This window comes from Callospermophilus lateralis, chromosome 8, assembly GCF_048772815.1.
Source record: "Callospermophilus lateralis isolate mCalLat2 chromosome 8, mCalLat2.hap1, whole genome shotgun sequence".
NCBI lineage: Eukaryota > Metazoa > Chordata > Mammalia > Rodentia > Sciuridae > Callospermophilus > Callospermophilus lateralis.
In genome coordinates, this window is record NC_135312.1 from 2213041 (window position 1) to 2230581 (window position 17541).

General features: G+C 62.2%; 1 protein-coding gene across 1 annotated transcript in view; it reads left to right on the forward strand.

Moving 5' to 3' along the window:
• The first annotated feature begins 315 nt into the window (after positions 1 to 315).
• The window catches only part of Sh3bp2 (SH3 domain binding protein 2), a 34196-nt gene continuing 16970 nt past the window's right edge, over positions 316 to 17541 (forward strand). Inside the window, exons 1-2 of the mRNA XM_076863997.1 lie at positions 316 to 415; positions 13456 to 13503. The gene's annotated coding sequence lies outside the window, so the exon portion shown is untranslated. The remainder of the gene's footprint in view (positions 416 to 13455; positions 13504 to 17541) is intronic.

Sequence of the window (17541 nt, forward strand, 5' to 3'; positions counted from 1 at the left end):
GGGGGACACACGCAGGAGGCTGGCACTGTGTTGTCATGGTCTCGCGCCTGCATTTAGTGAGCACCTCCTGTGTGTCGGACGCAGACCCTGTGCTTAAGCAGTGCCCACCTTCTTCTCTCGGCGGGGGCGGGATGTGGAAGGACCAGAACCACAGGGATTGCTAGCTCAGCCTCGGTGTCGTCAAGGCCTGGGCCCAGAGGCCAGAGGGCGGGGCGCCCGAGAGGAGTGGGGCGGGGCCTGGCTTCAGGGCGGGGCCTGGGCGGGGTTTATGTCCGGGAGGCGGAGCCTGCAGGGCTGGGCGGCGGGACCCGCGGGGCGGGCGGGCGGAGCGCCTGGCAGCGGGCCGGAGCTGCGGCGCCGGCTGCCGGCCGAGCGCTACCCGGACGTAGTCGCCGGGCGGGAGGAGAACTCGGCGGTAAGGCACAGCGCGCGTCTCGCCGGCGGGCCCTGGCGGGCGGGGTGCGGTCGCGTCCCCCGGGCTGGCCGGGTCCCGGGGCGGGTCCTGCCGCGGGGCGGGAGCTGGGCGGTCAGCCCCGGCGCGCGGACTGACCTGGACACTGCCGGAGGAAGCGCGGAGCTGGGTTTCGGTTCCGGAGCCCAGGGTGGGGACAGTGTGTTGCGTCTGTCCCGCGTTCCCGCCGCCTCCCTGGCAACTGCCTGCCGCTGGGTCCCCTGCGCGCGACCACCTGGGGGTTTGCTCCCATCTCGTTCTGTCATCCAAACTTTGCCCCCCTGGCGCGGAGTTCTGAGTCTCCGAGGGAGTGGCCGAGTGGCTGGCAGCTTGGCGTGTCCGAGTGCCGGTCCTGTCGGCAGCCCAGCCTTGCTCTGCTCGGGGCCTCGCCCCCTCTGGAGGGGTGGAAAGCCTGAGCCCTGTGCTGCCCCTCCACCACCGTGCGTGGCCCGAGTGTGCTCAGTGCGCTCATTCCTTGACAGTGGTGCCTCCCATTTGAGCGACCATGCTGAGTGCCCCTATGAGGCCAGTGAGTGCTCCAGATGGGTTGCCTCATGAACAAGGGTGTGACAGTGGCAGGCTGTGCTCAAAGCCAGGACCCTGCTCAGGAAATGTTCCGCTGTGACCATGACGAAATGGGTGGAATTTTTTCACAACGGTCTTGAGGGCAGAGCCCTGGGTGCTGTCCTGGGCTGGGAGAAGGTTCCTGGTTCAGGTCAGCCTGGCATGATTCCAAGTGACCTGGGCAAGACTGCCAGGCTGCCTCAGGCCCCGCAGGGTAAGAGGGAGTGCTGAGCTCCACTGCTTCCTCTGTCCTTGACCCAGACACCCTGTCAGGGCCCCAGTGGAAGCCCAGCCTTGGGGCCCACATCCATTGCTCCTCTGCTGGCAGAAGCAGGCCTGGGATAGAGGCTCCAAAGGGCTGAGGACTCTGTTCACCTCCCCTTCCTGCCCCCTTTGTGCCCACTGGCTCCCTGCCCCATGTTGGAGCACACCCTGGAGATGGTCAGGCCAGAAGGATGGACAGGTGGGCAGTCCAGTCCAGAACTGGTAGCAGGATCATCTGGGAAAGGGTGATGATAGGGAACCTTGCCTCTCTGGGGAGTCCCCTGGGCCTAATGGGCAGGGAGGAGCTCACTAAGCAGGCTGGCCTGAGGGAGACAGAAGAAGGGATCATGGGCTGCAGGTCTGCTGTGGCCCTTCCTGTTCACATGGACAGAGGAAGTAGGGTGATGAGCCAGCCCCAACTAGCACCCCCACTTGGAGGCAAGCACACTTGCAGGTCTACAGATGGGAGGCCCAAGGGTCGAGAGAGAAGATAGCCAGCCTTGGCCACAGAGGGGCTGGAAGGAAGAGCTGGGTTCAAGTCCAGGGGTGGCTTCTTGCCAGCTGCATGTCTTGCCTAGGAGCCTCCCACACTGAGCCTCCATTGGCTCATCTGCAAGACCAGGTGGTGAGCTTCCAGCTCGGGGTGTCTGAGCACCAAGGACTGCTAGTGGCATGTGGTTGGCATGGAGTGACTGTGAGCCACTGAGGGTGCTTTCTCTGGTCCTAGGCTGCTCTGTATCCTGGCCAGACAGGGCCAGCTGGGGTTAGAGTAGGGGAAGAGCCAAGCCTGGAGAGGCCTGGGGCAAAGGGCAGGCTTCCAGGTTCCCGATGTGGGCAAAGCCCTGAGTCCATAAAGAGTGGCTGGTGTTGGGGAGCTACTTGGGACCTCCCCAGTTCTTTCCTCAAAGCTCCATTGTGGAGACACCAAGGGTCAGTGACTGTGGCAGACTCTGCCCTCTTCTCACTGGCCAGTAGCCTCAGAAAGTCCTGGGCACTTTCAGCTCTTTGATAACCTCAGGTGGTTTGTGTAGTACTGGGGGGAGGGAGTAGGTGGTTGGGCAGAGGTGGGCAGCTGGGGAGCTGGGGAAGGTGAGGTCTGCAGGCAGGAGGAGGGCCTTGGAGCAGGGTGGGCAGGCACAGAGGCAGGGATGGGCTGAGCCAAAGCAGGGAGTGATAATGAATCCGGGTGACTGGAGTGGCCTGTGTACACCAGGTGTGGCAAAGATGTGGAGGGGCCTGGAGATCAGTGGAAAGAGCCCTCCAAATCCTGGAGTCCTCTCCTCAGAGTAGGCCTCTGGATCCTTCCAATTACCATTAGGGAGAGGACAGGATGAAGCCAGAGAAAGCATATGCCTCTGGGCCTTGGTCCAGGAGACCTGAGCCTTCCAGGCAGATGATGCTTCCCACCCTGTTTTCTGGACTGTAGAACAGGGGCAGCAGTCTTGGCCTGGGCCACACTGCAGGACTCAGGCTCAGTACCAGGCTCCCAGCTGCTCATGAGCTCCAGGGGTGTGGCCTGTGACACAGAGGGCCAGCTCAGGGGCAGCTTGGCTCAGAGTGAGGTCCTCCTGGGCATGAGGTTGCGTGGGCTTCCAGGAGGGGCCGAAGCTGCCCCAGCTGCCCTCCCCGCCCTCCTTCCTTCTCCCCAGGCACTGCAACTTCTGAGGTTACAGCTCCAAGGCCACCAGAGGCCCCCCTCTGTCCCCCATGGAATCGCCAGCTCCAGGGTCCAGAGGTGGCTGTCCCACAAGGGTTGGCCTTGGTGGGTTCCAGTCATACTTAACTGATCCTTGCCAACTGGCCTCCAGGAAGGTTTTGGCTGTGATAGTGGCCTGGGGAGATCTCAGGCCCTGAGGGAATGGCAGGACACCTTCGTGGTATTCACGCCCCATTCCCTGTGGCCACATTGATTCGGAGAAGTGCCCTCTGCTTCCAGTGAATCACAGGTTGTTGTGCGCTTGCTGAGCCCAGGGTGGGGCAGCCCCCGCCAGCACGCCTGCTCCAGGTGGTGCTCAGCATGGCCAGGGTTGTGCTCCCTCAGTAGCAGAGGGCTGTGCGGGCTCCTGCACCTTCCCTGCGGAGTCTCAGAGCAGGAGCCATGCATGTGAGGCACAGAGCTTCTCCCAGAAACCAACGGGGAGCTGTGTCCCCGGCCTTGGGAGCAGCCTGTGTCTTTGCCCTCCAGTGCCTTGTGACATGGGGTTCAATCAGGTTTGACTCATGGGATTATCAGAACAATTAAATGAGATGCTATGAAGGAGTCCTCACTGTGGGCAGCACAGGCTCGGTGAGAGGCCCACCAAGGCCATATCCTCAGGCTTGGCGTGGCCTCCCTACCCTTCACCCTGCATGGGTACGCAGTTCCATTTCGGGGAGTGTCTCAGCCTGGGCACAGGTGCCGTATACTCTAGTGTCATGTTCTGTGGTATTAGAGAGCCATCCCTTTGTCCCTACTCCCTGGCCCGCCTCTGGAGCCCTGCCCATTGCCTGAGCCAGGAGTAGGGGTTGACCAAGTCCTGGTCCTCACTGCTGGCTGTCCCTAGCCTAAGTGGGAGAAGTCAAGGGCAGTGTGGGGCAGAATGCTGGGGCGGACCTTGGCTCTGCTCACAGCCTTGGGCGCAGGGCAGCACCACGGCCTGCCTCTGGGAAGAGCTCCTGCAGCCCTGTGCCCTTCTGTGCTGGTTACCCGTGTACCCGTTCAGGATGAGGCCCAGGCTGCGGGAGCAGACAGGCCCACAGGCCAGAGAGCAGGACTCACTGGCCGAGGCCCACAGGTAGCAGCTCCGCCTGTCTGGCTCACCTTGCCCTTCTCCCCGTCAGAAGCAGTTTTTTTTTTTTTTTTTGAATATTTTAGTATTTATTTTTTAGTTCTCAGTGGACACAACATCTTTGTTTGTATGTGGTGCTGAGGATCGAACCCGGGCCGCACGCATGCCAGGCGAGCGCGCTACCGCTTGAGCCACATCCCCAGCCCCAGAAGCAGTTTTTGTTCAAGATATGTGTCCTTCCTGCTTAGTGCTCAGGGGACCCTCCTTGGCTACCCTGGCCCAGGCAGTGGTCACTGTGTGTGGTGGCCTGTCTGCCCTCCCCTCCTGCCTGGGAACTCCTGTGACACAGGCTCTGAGTGCCCAGCCCTTGCAGTGTCTGCAGGTTTCCAGGGGACAAAGGCCCTCCCAGCCTCCCTCCTGGGTCTGGACCTTCCTGCAGGCCTGAAGCAAGCAGCAGGCAGCACAGCCCTCTGCCAGGCTCGCCCCACCTGTGTTCAGCTCTCCACGGGACATGAGAGACAAACGCACTCCGTCATTCTGGAAGCTGCGCCTGCCCAGGTTGGCGGGGTTTCCAATCAGATCAAAACAGGTTGTTGTACTGAGGCCACCGCCTTGCGTGAAGCTCTCCAAGTTTCCATCACAGGACCCACCCCTTTGCCGGCTCCAGCTGCTACCTGGCTGCAGGAACCCAGCCACTCGGGGGCCTGGTCACGGTGGACCCTGTAGCAGTACAGCAAAGGAAGGGGGCAGAGAGCTGCCAAGCATGAGGTTCCGGGTGGTCCCACCCTGAAGGGAAATGTTTCCTTTCTCCTTTGGAAAGGTGTGTTGGGGCCAGGATTGGGGTCAGCCTGGCCTCCCCTGAGCCGCCTGCCATAGAGGGGTCCTGGGTGTTGGGTCCTAAAGAGTTGGCTCTCAAGGTAGGTGCCAGGAAAAGTGGGATTTGCAACCACTGGAAGAGTGGTGGAAAAGGATCCAGAAGAGCTAGCCTTTGACCCTGAGTGGACAGGTGAGGGACACAGCCTGCGCGGGGTTGGGCTGGAGTGGGCAGAGGTATGCCAGGAAGTAGCCTCATCTTGTCTCCCTAACCCTAGCTGCTTCCTCCCTCCCATGTGAGGCCAGAAAGGGAAGTCCCTTCTGGAGGAGGAGGAGCCAGCGGCTAGCACTGTCCCTCTTGGTCCTCCTGTGGCCAGGCAGGTCGTGTGCGTAGAGACTGGCGCTGGCAGGCAGAGCAGCAGTCAGCTGGGTGTTTGATTTTTGCAGTACTGGGAATTGAACCCAGGGGCTCTACCCCTGAGCTACACCCCTAGCCCTTACTATTTTTTATTTTGAAACAGAGTCTCATTAAGTTGCCTTGAACTTGGGACCCTCCTGCCTCAGCCTCCCAAGTAGTTGGGACTATGTGCCAGTTAGTTGGGTGGGTTTGACAGGGCAAAGAATGGAATCCCCTCTGCACAGGTCAGGAAGTGGCTTTCTCTGCCATCAGCTTCTGCTGTGTAAAACTCCAGGAGCACAGAGGTGACTGTGATGGGATGCAGGCACCCTTTGCAGTATCTGGGCTGGACAGGGACAGAAGTGCGGCTCATGGGGTTTCCAGGGGTGGGGGTGCCCACTCAGTTGCCGGGGGTTGGACACATGATAGCGACCACTGGCAGCTGTGCACAGAGCAGGCCTCAGAGCCTCCAGAGTTGGCACTAGGCCATGAGACCTCCCTGCCCGCTGGAGCTGGTGGGCACTTGGGGCCTCGGCCTGCTGCTGGAGTCCCTGCCACAGGTCATCTTTACCTACCCGGCTTCAGGTTGCACCCTGTGCCCACTGGTCACTCTCCTCCATGAATTCCTCCCTATCCTACTCCTTGTCTATCCACCCAGTAGGGATGGCTCTGGGGGTACCTTACCCAGCACTTTGTGCCTGGCAGCCTCCAGGGTTAGGACCCCCAAGGACAGCTCCTTGACACGTGGGGAAGCTGTTCCAAGGTGAGGCTATGGGGGCAGAATCTCTGGACAGATCTCCCTAGGGGCCCTCTCCAACTAAGCTCTTTCCATTCCAGACCCCAGAAGACCACCTAGGAGGTGGGGTGGGGCAGGCCTGAGGAGGTGGCTTCCGAGAGGTGGAGGGCCCTGGCCTGGCTGCACCCCTGTGGCCCAGTTTCACTTGATGTAAAGTTGGGGAGGGACAGAGCCCACCTCTGAGCATACCCGCCATCCAGGCCTGGCTTTGAAGGTCTGCCACTTGGAGAAGGGACTATCTAAGATCCGTCTTCCCGTTTTCTCAAGGATGTGACCAAGAGGGCAAAGTGCTCTGGCCAGTGTTGGACATACCCACTCCAAGGGCAGGAAGTTGCTGGGGAAGAGGGTTGTGAAAGGGGCTTCCCCTGGGCCAGGGTTCCTGCCCTCTGGGCCCTCCGGGCCAGCTGCTCCAGGGCTGCGGTCCCCAGTAGTAGGATGAGACCCCCTCCAGGGCCTGTGCCAGCCTCCTGAGAGGCAGTACCCAAGGTGGTGCCCTGTGGCGCTCTGAGTGCGGCCCTGGGGAGCAGGAGGAGGGCCCAGGCCGAGTCAGGGAGAAGGGAGAGACGCCGAAGGAGAAGGGTGGGCCAAAGGCATGGAAATCCCAGCAGGGCTGGTTGTTCTCCAAGCTCCCCTGGGGTTTAGAGACCTTGGCCCTGCAGTGGGTGGCCCAGGTGCCCCAAGGAGACCCAGAGGGGCTTGGGCAGTGAGGGGTCTCTGGAGGCCTGTGGGTGTAGGTGTAGGAAGTTCAGAGGGCCAGGATGGGGTTAGGGACCTCAAAGAGGGGCCCCTGGGGATGGGACGAGGAGGCTGACTCTGCTGAGACTGGAGGGACATTGGGCCCTGGAGGTTCTGACTGTCCCCAGGCCAGCCACCCCCACCACCCAAGTTCAGTTGGCTGGTTTTCTGACTGATGGTGGCCTGGCCCCTGGCTGTCTCCCTGGGGAGGAGGGGGCCACACCCCACACCTTAGGCTCCACTGATGACCTGGAGCCCTTGGGCCTTGGGGAACCAGTACATCAGATGGTCCCACTGGGCAGATGACCTGGCCAGCCAGGCCCTGCACCTGGGGAATCCAGTGATGCCTTCTGAGGCTCCCATGTTGGGTGTGGGGGGTACAGCATGGATGGGCAGATAGATGAGAGAGCCCAGGTTTGCAGGGTCTTATGACCCTGCTGTGGTCAGGGACCCCGATTGGACACATGTGCATCTCTGACGAAGGACCAGGCCTGGAGAACCTTCTCCAGGGAACAGGCTCTGGGAATGCCCAGAGACTGTGTTGGGGCATCGTCACCTGGCCTGACCACGGGCATCAAGGAGTCTTGGGGTGACCTGAGCTGGGGACAGAAAAGCAGGTAGGAGTTTGTGGGTTTGGACAGCACAAGGAGGTCAGGGAAATGTCCAGTGTGGCAGAGCAGCAGGCAAGGACCTTGAGCCCTGAGGACAAGCCCAGCTGCTGTGAGAGCCCCTAGTGCTGTGTCTAAGGTGGGCACTCAGAGCAGGAGGGCCGGGCACAGGGGCCTGGCCTGGGAAGGTGGACAGGGCAGGGGGCTGACTGGAGCTGATGGAGGAGGAGACCCATGCCCTCCTGTCCCAGGACTGGGCCCGACTGCACTGGAGGAGACTGGGGGCTGGGCTCCTCTCCTGCCCACCTGGGCCACCGCCAGCCCTTGTCCTCACGGCACCTCTGAACAATGGAGCAGTGTGAGGGTGCCTGGGAATGTCTGGGTCGGCCTGCCCTGTGGGCCCATGCTGAAGGGTGAGGGCAGGAGCCAGTGGCCATGAGTCATCGCGTCCACTGACCAGGCCCGGGAGGCTCTGGGGTTCCCAGGCCCAGGAGGAACAGGCTTCTCTCAGTTCCCCAACCTGGGGTCTGGCCTGCTGCTCCTGCTTTGGGCCTCTCAGCACCTCTTCCTGTGCTCCTCCCAGCTCCTAGCTCCTCTGTCCAGCCAGTGCCCTAGGCCTGAGGGTGGCCGCAGCCTGCTTCCCTGGCTCCTTTCCACTGCAGCTGCTGTGAAGGGGCTGGACTGCCTTCTGAACCCCCTCCAGAGGTCTTAGGTGACCCAGAAGTGAGGGTGTAAGACGCAGCCTAGCACAGAAATCGAGGCTCCCAAGAGCCCCCGAGGTGTGCACCTGCAGTCCCAGCTGCTCCGGGACCTGAGGCAGGGGGGTCCTTTAAGTCCAGGAGTTCAAGGCCAGCCTGGGCCACATTATAAGACTAAGAAACAATATAACAAAAGACAGAGAAGCTGGAATGCAATAAACCCAGTGCCAACTGGCCGACACGTCAGCATGGATGGAACACCCTGAAAACAGTTTTGAGATACTGGTGTCAGCGAAAGAGGGGGAAAGCCAGGGGTCCCGACAGAGGACACCTACCCGCCAGCGGGCGAGCGCAGGGAAGGACCCTGCTCTGCTGACTCAGCCTTGGCGAGCCTGCGGGCAGTGGGCGGAACACCCTCTGGACAGGTACGGTACCGAGTGGGATTCCTGGACAAGGGAAGGACCTGGGGACATAGTGGTGCCAGGAGGAGCTGAGATGGGGGGCCATGTCTGGTGACGTGGGCCCTGGTCCATGAGCTCATCTGGTGGAATACTGCGGGCGCAGCTCTGAGGAGCGGAGGTGGCTTTGTGGCCAGAAGAAGGCCGCCATGGCACAGGAGAGACTGAAGTGTCCTATTCAAGCAGCAGGTGGCAGGTGGGCCCAGGTCGGAGCTGGTGGCACCTGCCCTGGGATGTCCCCTAGGTGGCAACAGCGTGGAGGGCTCATGCAGGGCCCAGCCCAAGAGGTAGCCGGCATCCAGGCAGGCCCCCATTGTGGTTGACTTGACCTCTGCCGTGGGCTCTGGCCAGGACAGTGGGCTGTGCCTCGACGCCCCCTCCCCACAGCACACTGGGCATGAGCTTCTTGGCTTCTGCGTGCAGTGTGCCCCTTTGTTGTCCCTTGCTCTGGGGTTGGGGCTCAGCAGGGTTCCCCTCACCAGACACCTGCACTGTGCTGGCTCTGCCTGTGGCAGAGTCCCCATGAGCCTCGTCGGGCCCATTGGAGGTGAGGAAGAACGTGGGGAGTGAGAAGAGCTGGTCTAGTGCATAGCAAGGGCGCAGAGCAGGGATGCAACCCACGCCTGCGTGGAGCCTGGGCCCAGGAGCTGAGCCAGGGCCAGTCGGAGCACCCATCTGCCCATGCTGGGCACGTCATGGCCTTCACAAGTGGTTCTGATGTGCCCACTTCTCTCCCTCATGTCTGAAGGTACGCACCTTCTCTTTCCCTGACCCCAGGACCTTTGCAAAACCCTTCCTTTGAGACGCTGCCCATGTAATCTCCTTGCTTGGCTAGCTCATGTAGAAGATGACTTTCAGATCACTGGCTGACGTGTCAGTGTCTGGCAGAACGGATGTCACAAGGCTATGAGTCAGAAGAGGCTGCTTCCACAGCAGATTGGTAGCCCCTGATGGAGGATGGCAGTGGCTTGGATGCTGGGGTGCAGGGTGTGGTGTCTGCCTGTTTTAGTGTCATGGCAGTGTGGGTGTGGGGAAACACTTATGGGAGACAGGCCCAGTGCACACTGCGGTGAGAAGCCCCCTGGTCCTGTGTGGCACCCTGCCCTGCGGCTGTCGGGCGCTGCCCATGTGCATGGCACTTCCTTCTACTGGAGTGTGGGACCCGCTGGGCTGGGCTGGCAGCCCTGGATGCCATGGTTCAGGAGACCGAGGCCTGGGTCCTGAGAGCCAGGCTTGGCAGGGCCCAGGCCATGGTGTGGGCTGTGCGGTCCTAGGAAGTGGGTGGCTCCCGCCATGCTGGCTGGTGGTCAGGGGGCTGCCCGCTCTGCCTCAGCCTTAGAGTCCCCGCTGGGAGGGCAGAGGGCTCGCCTTGGCAGCTGACGACTGAGGGCCAAGCTGCCTCCTGGCCCGGAGGTGTTCCTAGGGCTCCCTGGTCCAGCTGCCTGGCCTCAAAAAGTGACCCCTGTGCCTTGGCCTCAGCGGGTGGAGAGTCTGACCCAGCATGACTGATGCCGCAGCAGGTGTCCCAGGAGGGTGTGGTGGCTCTTGCCCCCTCTGCAGGAGAGCAGGCTGGACTGTGGGTTCTCTGCCCTCGCTCCTGACACAGGTGCCTACGGGTTTCGCAGCAGCCACGGCCCGGAGACCACGGCCAGGCCAGGCTGAGGGTGCGGGAGCGTGGTCCCGGCAAGGGAGCGCCCTGCCTTTGCTTTCTCAACGCAGACACTGAGGCTGGAGAGGTGACCGGGGCCCAGCCCTGCTTTCTGGGTGCAGACAGGTTCCCCTGGAATGAAGAAGTGGGGGTACTTGGGCTGGATGACTGATTTCATTTGGCAAGTGACCCTGTGCACTGGGCGCCACAGGCACCGGCTGCTGGAATGTAGGTGACCTGTGCTTGTGCTGCAAGCCAGTCCTGGTACGCGTGTCTTGCGGGGCACTGTGCAGGCTCTGGGGACGCACAGAAGACAGACAGGTCCCTGTCCCCAAGGACTGATGCCAGGGTGGGACATAGCCCAAGGGTGGGAAGAGGAGCGAGGAGGCGGTGGGAGCTGGGAGGAGGTCCCACAGACAGGGCAGTGGGCTGGGTGAGGGACCTCCGGGAGGGTGGTGCCCCAGTGGCTGGCTCTGAGGTGGAGGCGGACAAGGGACCAAGGCTGGGATGCTTGAGTGGAGCTCTGACCCGTGGGGATGAGGCTCACGGCGCCTCCATGGGCCAGCCCTTAGGGTGTGACAGGAAGCACTGCTGGACTCTGAGGTCCTCCCCCCTGACTGGCTTGGTGACAGTGTTGCCAGTGGAATCCCAGGGGTCAGATGTCCCTGGAGTAAGCCTGCCCACCACTCGGCCAGGTGGCCCGTACCGGAGCTGTCAGCCCCACTCATCAGACGGGGACACTGAGGCCCGGAGTGGGCCGCAGGTCTGGGAGGAGGGGCCTGAGTCGGCTCTGCACCCTGTGCCGCCTGCTTTCTGACCATAGCGCCATCCTGCCCACCGAGGTCCTGCAGGTGGAGCAGCACTCTGGAGCGGAAGCCATGGGCCAGCAGGACGGAGTGTCCTGTGCTGGGCTGGGGCTCAGGTGGCGGGCAGTGAGCCCCAGGGGCAGGCTGCTCTGTGGGAACTGGGGGGCCCACGGCCACACTCGGGGGCTTTTCTCAAGCAGTTGAAGGGAAACACACCCGTATTTGTGGTGAACTCGAGTGTGAATCCTGCACCCTGGCCGCTGTGGGAGGTGGGAGAACAGCTGGGGTGTGCAGCTGCCCCACCAAACCAGCCCCATCTTGCCCTCGGGCCACTGCCACCGGTGGTCAGCTGGGCCTGGCATCTCCCTGCAGCCACCACGCAGTCCTCCGGGCAGGACAGAGCTCAGCACCGAGTGAGCCAGGGAGATGAGGGCATGCTCCCTGGGGACCGTCACTAGACCTGGCAGAGGAAGGCCCTGGTGGGTTCCCTCTGGACGAGGACAGAGCGTCCCACTGTAGAAGATCCAGCCATGTCCCCTGCTTGGGCTCTGCCCCCAGAGGCCCTCTTCCTGTACTTCCCTCCATTCCCTGACTCCTTGGACGGGGAGGGAATGGCATGTCCTCCACGGTGGGTGGCCCTGGGATTCCCTGGGGCATCTGGATCCCAAGCACACTGTCTTTGGGGAGACCAGACGACTCCTAGGTACTGGCACCTCTCCACTGTTCAGTGAGCAGCCTGGCACACCGACCAGTGCCATCTGGTGGCTTGTCTCACCCAGCAGAGGTCCTGAGGCAGGGCAGGGCGCGAGCTGCAGCCTCACCAGACACCAGTCCCTTGAAAGACTCTGTTGAAAGTCCCACCACACAGGTCCGCCCCGCACGTTCTGAGCTCCGGGGATGCTGTCACAGCAGAGCAGAGGTGTGGCCTCACCCGGGACCGAGCCTGACTTCCATCTATTCATCCACCCACCTCTTGGGCTCTAGGGATTGGGTGGACCCAGACCCATGAGTAAGGATGGACACCGTACGGTGACACTGGTGGCAGCGTGGTGCCATTGATGTGAGATTCCAGAGCAGGGGTGAGGTTCTAGATGGTTCCACCAGAAAGGACAAGGGCTTTCAGTTTCTGGGTGGAGACTGTAGGTGCTGGGAAGGGGCAGTGTGGCCCTGAGTGAAGCCCACCAGGGGCGCGGGACAGGTGAGGGGCCTCACCCCGACAGCAGGGCCGGGGAAGCAGCCTGGCCTCTGTCCACAGTGAAAGCAGCCTGGCTGGGCCGGGGAGGGAGGCCAACGAGGGGCGGGCAAGTCTGCTGAGGGTGGGCCGAGTGTGGCCTGCTGGGCTGGTGACCAGCATGAGAGCTGTGGGCGGCAGGTGGCTGGACATCAGGGAGGCCAGCTCAAGGGTGCCCGGTCCAGCTGGACGCAGCTTCACAGAGCCTCTCCCTGACGGCAGGCCAGGAGGTGTGGTCAGATGCGAGAGATGCTGCTGAGCATGCTGGGAAGGGACTTGGAGAGGCCTCTGTGGATCCGCTCTGGGACGCCCCGAAGGGCCGACCCCAGGGCAGGAGCAACACAGATGTACTTGTCTCATTCCAGAGGCAGGCCACGCTGCCTCCCAAGGCTCCGGGGAGGACCATCCCTGTCTGCCCAGTTGCTGGGGGAGGCTGGCCTTTTGTGGCTCCTGGGCTCCCAGCCACATCACGGCGGCCTCTTCCCCTTGATCACATGCCGTCCTCACCGCTCAGGTGCTAGGATGGTTGTCATTGGATTTAGGGCCCATCTGGCTCAGGCAGAGTGACACCTCACTTAACTACATCTGAAGGCCATGGGGTCAGAGGTGGGCATATCTGAAGTGGGGCCACCATTCAGTCCAGGTGCCACCAGAACCTCAGCAGGGCCCTGCCCTCCGGGCCACTCCCTCCCTCTGTCCAGGACTGAGTTTCCAGGATGCTGAGTCTTGCCTCACTGGGCAGCAGGCAGAGTGAGGCTAGAGACAGGAGGGGGCTGGCCAGCAAGAGCCTGGGCGCTGGTGGCCCAGGGCGGCCCAGGCCCTCTGGGAGGGGCTGACTTTCCCCAGGGGGGTCTCCCACCCTTCCTGTGCCTGGAAGGCCCTTTGGCATGCTCACATCTGTAGGCAGCCAGCAGGTACCAGGCTGGCAGGGACCCCGGGTACCAGGAAGTGGGTCCCAGTTCCTTGCCACGGGTCCCTGACTCGGGGCCAAGCAAGTGCCTTCCTCTCTGAGCCTCAGTGTCCTCTGCGGCTGAGTGCAGACGCGACAGGGCCAGCCTCGGGCTGTGGGTGCTGAGATGAGACGGGGCTGTGAGGCGTGAGGTGCCAGGGCAGGGCGGGCTGTGCCTGCGGCAGACACCACCGCACTGGGTGTCGGCCGCACTCCTGGCAGGCAGAGGTCCTCAGAGCCCAGCGTGAGCGTGCCCTCTTCTTTTGCAGGCCGACTCCGAGCCCCTGCCCTGCCCCGCTGTCAGCTCCTACCACCTGGTAAGTGTCTGTGCCCGGGGGCGGGGGGTGGTCTCTGAGCCTGGCAGCTTGTGACATCAGCCAAGGGTGGGAGGATGGAGTGTGGCACTCAGCTGCTTCACTCAGGTGGCCCCAGTCCTTGCCACCCTGCCACACACGTCTCTGCCTGTGTGGGTCATCTCCATGGTCCCCAGCCCAGGGCGAAGGTCACGGAGTCACCATCTGGATTCTGAATATCCTGTGGCTTCAAGAGTGGGAATGACATTATTGTTTGCCGCAGGGATTAAATGAATTCTGCCTTGGGAGGAGATGGGAGGGCTCTTGGAGAAACTGGAGGCCCACAGCCAAGGGGCTTACAGAGGCCACATAGGAGCCTGGGACTCCTCACCCAGCCTCCCTCTGGAAGGAAGGACTTGGGGAAGGGGTCCAACATGGGCCTGCCCTGCATGGGGGTCCCTCATGCAGCCTGATTCTCTCCTCCTGGCTGTGGCCCCAGCCTCACAGTGCTGCACCCAGGGTGGGGGCCTGAGGGGGTCGGGTGGGGGTGGGCCTCTGCTCACTTCCACCTCCTGGTGTTTATAAAGTGAGACCCAGGGAGGGGGGTCTGGCTCCTGCCTCTGCACAGGCCTGGTTCATCCTTCTGTGATCTGGAGAGTGGCACATCCTGGAGAGGGCTGGCTGGCTCCTGGCTCATCTCCTGGGGGCTCTCATCCCAGATCGTCACGCGGCCTCCCCAGCCTGCTTGCCTCCTGGCCTATGAGCTTCTCCCAGCTCTGCGAGGGGGCACACTCCTTGGTGCCCCCTCTCCTGGGAACTGCCTCCCTGGCTGGTCCTGGCTGTGGTGTGGCCCAGGCGCCCCTTACTTGCCATTCTAACTCCATCCTGCTGCAGAGGGAAGTTCTCGGGAAGGGGTCCTCCCTGCTGACCCTCCTGTGCCCACCCCTGCCATCTGTCTATCTGTCATGTCCAACTTTCTCTAAAGGTATAGGCTGCCCTTGGCCACCCAGGGCATGAAAGCTGGCACAGGTGGAGGAGCCTGAAGCACTGTGCCCCCTAAGGAGGCCCTGGGCCTCAGATCCAAGCTTCCACCCTCCAGGAGACAGCAGGTGGTCTTGGCCGCGTGGGGCCTTGGCAGCCTGGCTGGTGGACATAGCCTGGGGGACAGAGCTGCCTCCTTCTGCTTCCAAGCTTCCCTTTCTGGGCACCCGATGCCCAAACCTGTGGGACAGGCATGTGTCCTACAGCCAGTCCTGGGGGTGGTGGCAGGTGGAGTTGGTGTGGGATCATGCCCTAAGACCCCGGGAGGCAAGAACAAGACCCTCAGCTCCCAAAGGCCCTGTGGTCTGTGGCTTCTGTCACCCTCAAATCCTGCCATGAGCGTGGCCCTCGGCCCCAGGACATCTTTTCTCAGCTGCCTCCTCCTAAGAGTCCTGTCCTATCTGGGACCGGAGCTCGGTGGAGAGGGGCAGGGGCTGGGCACCCTGTGGCTTGAGTTGGAACCCCGTTTGGGCTGCCCAGCAGGGGCCGAGGCAGGAAGAAGGCTGGGCTTGACGGAAGCAGAACAGCTGGGGGGGGCTGAGTTCTGAGTGGGCCTAGGGAGGGGCCGATGGCAGGGTGTGCTTTGTCACCAAGGCCTTTCTCTCAAGCTGGGTGATTAGCAGAGCTGGAGGCTCTGAAGGCAGAGAGACGGAGAGACCCAGACCCACCCTGGTCTCTCCGTCCCTTGGTGTCAGAACACACAGAGGGAGCCACCTTGAAACCTACAGGACCCTGGTGCAAGAGGCACAGCCCTTTAGGCTTCAGAGGACAGGAGTGGGCACCGTGTGGGCCGGGGAGGGGCGTGGGGAATCAGCACTGTCATGGTGTGGGGCCAGTACCCTGGGCTGTGAGGGGCTGTGTGGTTTGCTGGCATGAAGCTAAGTGTGCAGAGGTGACCTGGGGGGGGAGGGACAGCATGAAGTTTCCTCCCAGGGGCACAGCTGCCCTGGAGCCCAGATAGCTGTGCCTCTGGCCACAGTGGGGAACAGGAGGGTGGTGGGTGGGGACTAGACCCCCCAGACAGAACAGCACTGGTAGGCTGCAGCTTTCAGGGCCCCGCAGGTGGGAGGCAGGAAGTGCTTGTTCCTTGGGGCAGCCCAGGGAACCAGCAACAGGAAGTCCCAGACCAGGAGGAAGCCCTACCAGCTACAGGTCTCAGAGGCGCAGAGCTGAGCTGTGGCACAACAAGCCGGGCAGCCAGGGGCCTCAGCCTCACATGCCTGGGAGATGCAGGGTGCGGCCTCTCCCCACAGCCCCTGAGCTGCATGGCTTCCCTGGGCCCCAGGACACCAACCTCCAGCAGGTTACCAGGCAGCAGGAGAGCCATGTGCTGGGTCAGTGCCATCAGGTCAGTGGGGTGGCTGGGACCAGGGGCTCCAGAGAAGGCACTGAGGGCATCTGCAGAACCGCAGGCTGGGCGGGGTCATGGGAGCCAAGTTCCCCCCAGGGCTGGCCTGGGAGAAGGGTCAGGCGCTGAGAAGAGTGGTCCCAGATGGGCCCAGAGGGAGCCAGAAGGGGGACCCCAGGCAGGAACCTGGAGCGCCCCTGCCCTGCGTCCTGCCTCTCAGCCTGCAGCCCCGGGAGCTGCACCCCTCCCACTCCAGCCTTGCCCGGCGGCCTTGGTGTTGGGGTCCTGTGTGTGCAGTTGTGAGTTCCTGTGTGTGTGTACACGGTACGTGTGCAGGGGGACAGGCAGGGCAGTTGGGTCCCCACTGCCCGCGTGGGATGCTGTGCTCAGGGGACCTTGGGCTCCACGGACCCGCTGGGGAGGGGGTCTGTTTTCTGCCCCTTGGCTAGCTGTGGGCTCTCTGGCATGGCTGGTCACTGGGCCTTTCTAGGAGCATTTTGGTTTTGATTCTCTTACAGAGAAAGATTCTGGGAAGAGGAAGGAGGGGAAAGGAAATGAAAAGCAGAGTACGAAGTGGTGAGAGGCAGGGTGGCTAGGGGACTGTGCTCGAGGAACCCCCCAGCTCTGCTCACCCGGCCATCACCCCAACACCTGCTGTGCCACGCGGGCAGGGTGGAGGGTCGTGGGTGCCCCGCCACTAGTGCATGTGTGTTCTGGGGAAGTGCTCCGCTTCTTGGACCCTTGGCGTCTTCATCAGTGACATGGGATGACTGTGGTTTAACTTCTGGAGTGGCAGGGTGAGCAGTGCTCTTGCACAAGTCCTGAGCCTCCCCCAGCCCGTGTCCTTGGGGAGTAAATGTACAAGAATGCTTGGGTCACACACAGAATTGTGAGGTTCCTGAACCCACAGGTGGGACCTGGCACCAGCTGGGCAGGGCTGGAGTGGTGATTCTGGCCTGTGCCCAAGCGCTCTGGGGACCACTTATAAAGGGTCTTTTTGGCCCCTGGTGTGTTGTGTGGATGGTGCTCACATGAGTGCAAGCACGTGTGTGAGTGTGTGAATGAGTGCGAGTGTGAGTGTGCATTAGTGTTTGTAAGTGTGAAAGTGTATATGTGGAGTGTGAATGTGCATGAGTATGTGGACAGGACTGGATGCGTGTGTACATGCGTGCATGAGTGTGTGTGTGTGCTGTGCACTGGGGGATCTCGTCTCTGCTCCCTCAGTCTGGGACGCTGGCCCTTCCTCGCTCTGTGGCTTCACAGCAGGGCCAGTCTGGTCTCTGTGAGCAGTGAGTCCCTGACACCATCGTCACCCAGGGCGCCGCTCACTCACCACAGCAGGTCATGTCTGCAGGAGCCTGGTGCCTCAGGGCTGCCACGTCACTCTTGTGCACAGGCTCACAATGTGCACACATATGTCACACGCACACACACTGGTGCGCACACGTGTAGTCTCCCACTCACTCTCATGTCTTCTGTGAATGCACCTGTGACATTAACTGGGCTTGCGGAGCTGCACCTTGTGTGTGGGCCCCTGCAGGTGAGGAGCATGCACCCTTGGGGCTCAGGGCCCCAGAGGTGGGAGCCGCAGAGCTGCGTTGGTGGAACGGGCTGGGGCTGTCTCACCAGCCTGCGCAGCCCGTCCCCACTCCAGCAGCTTCAGGGCCCTTGAG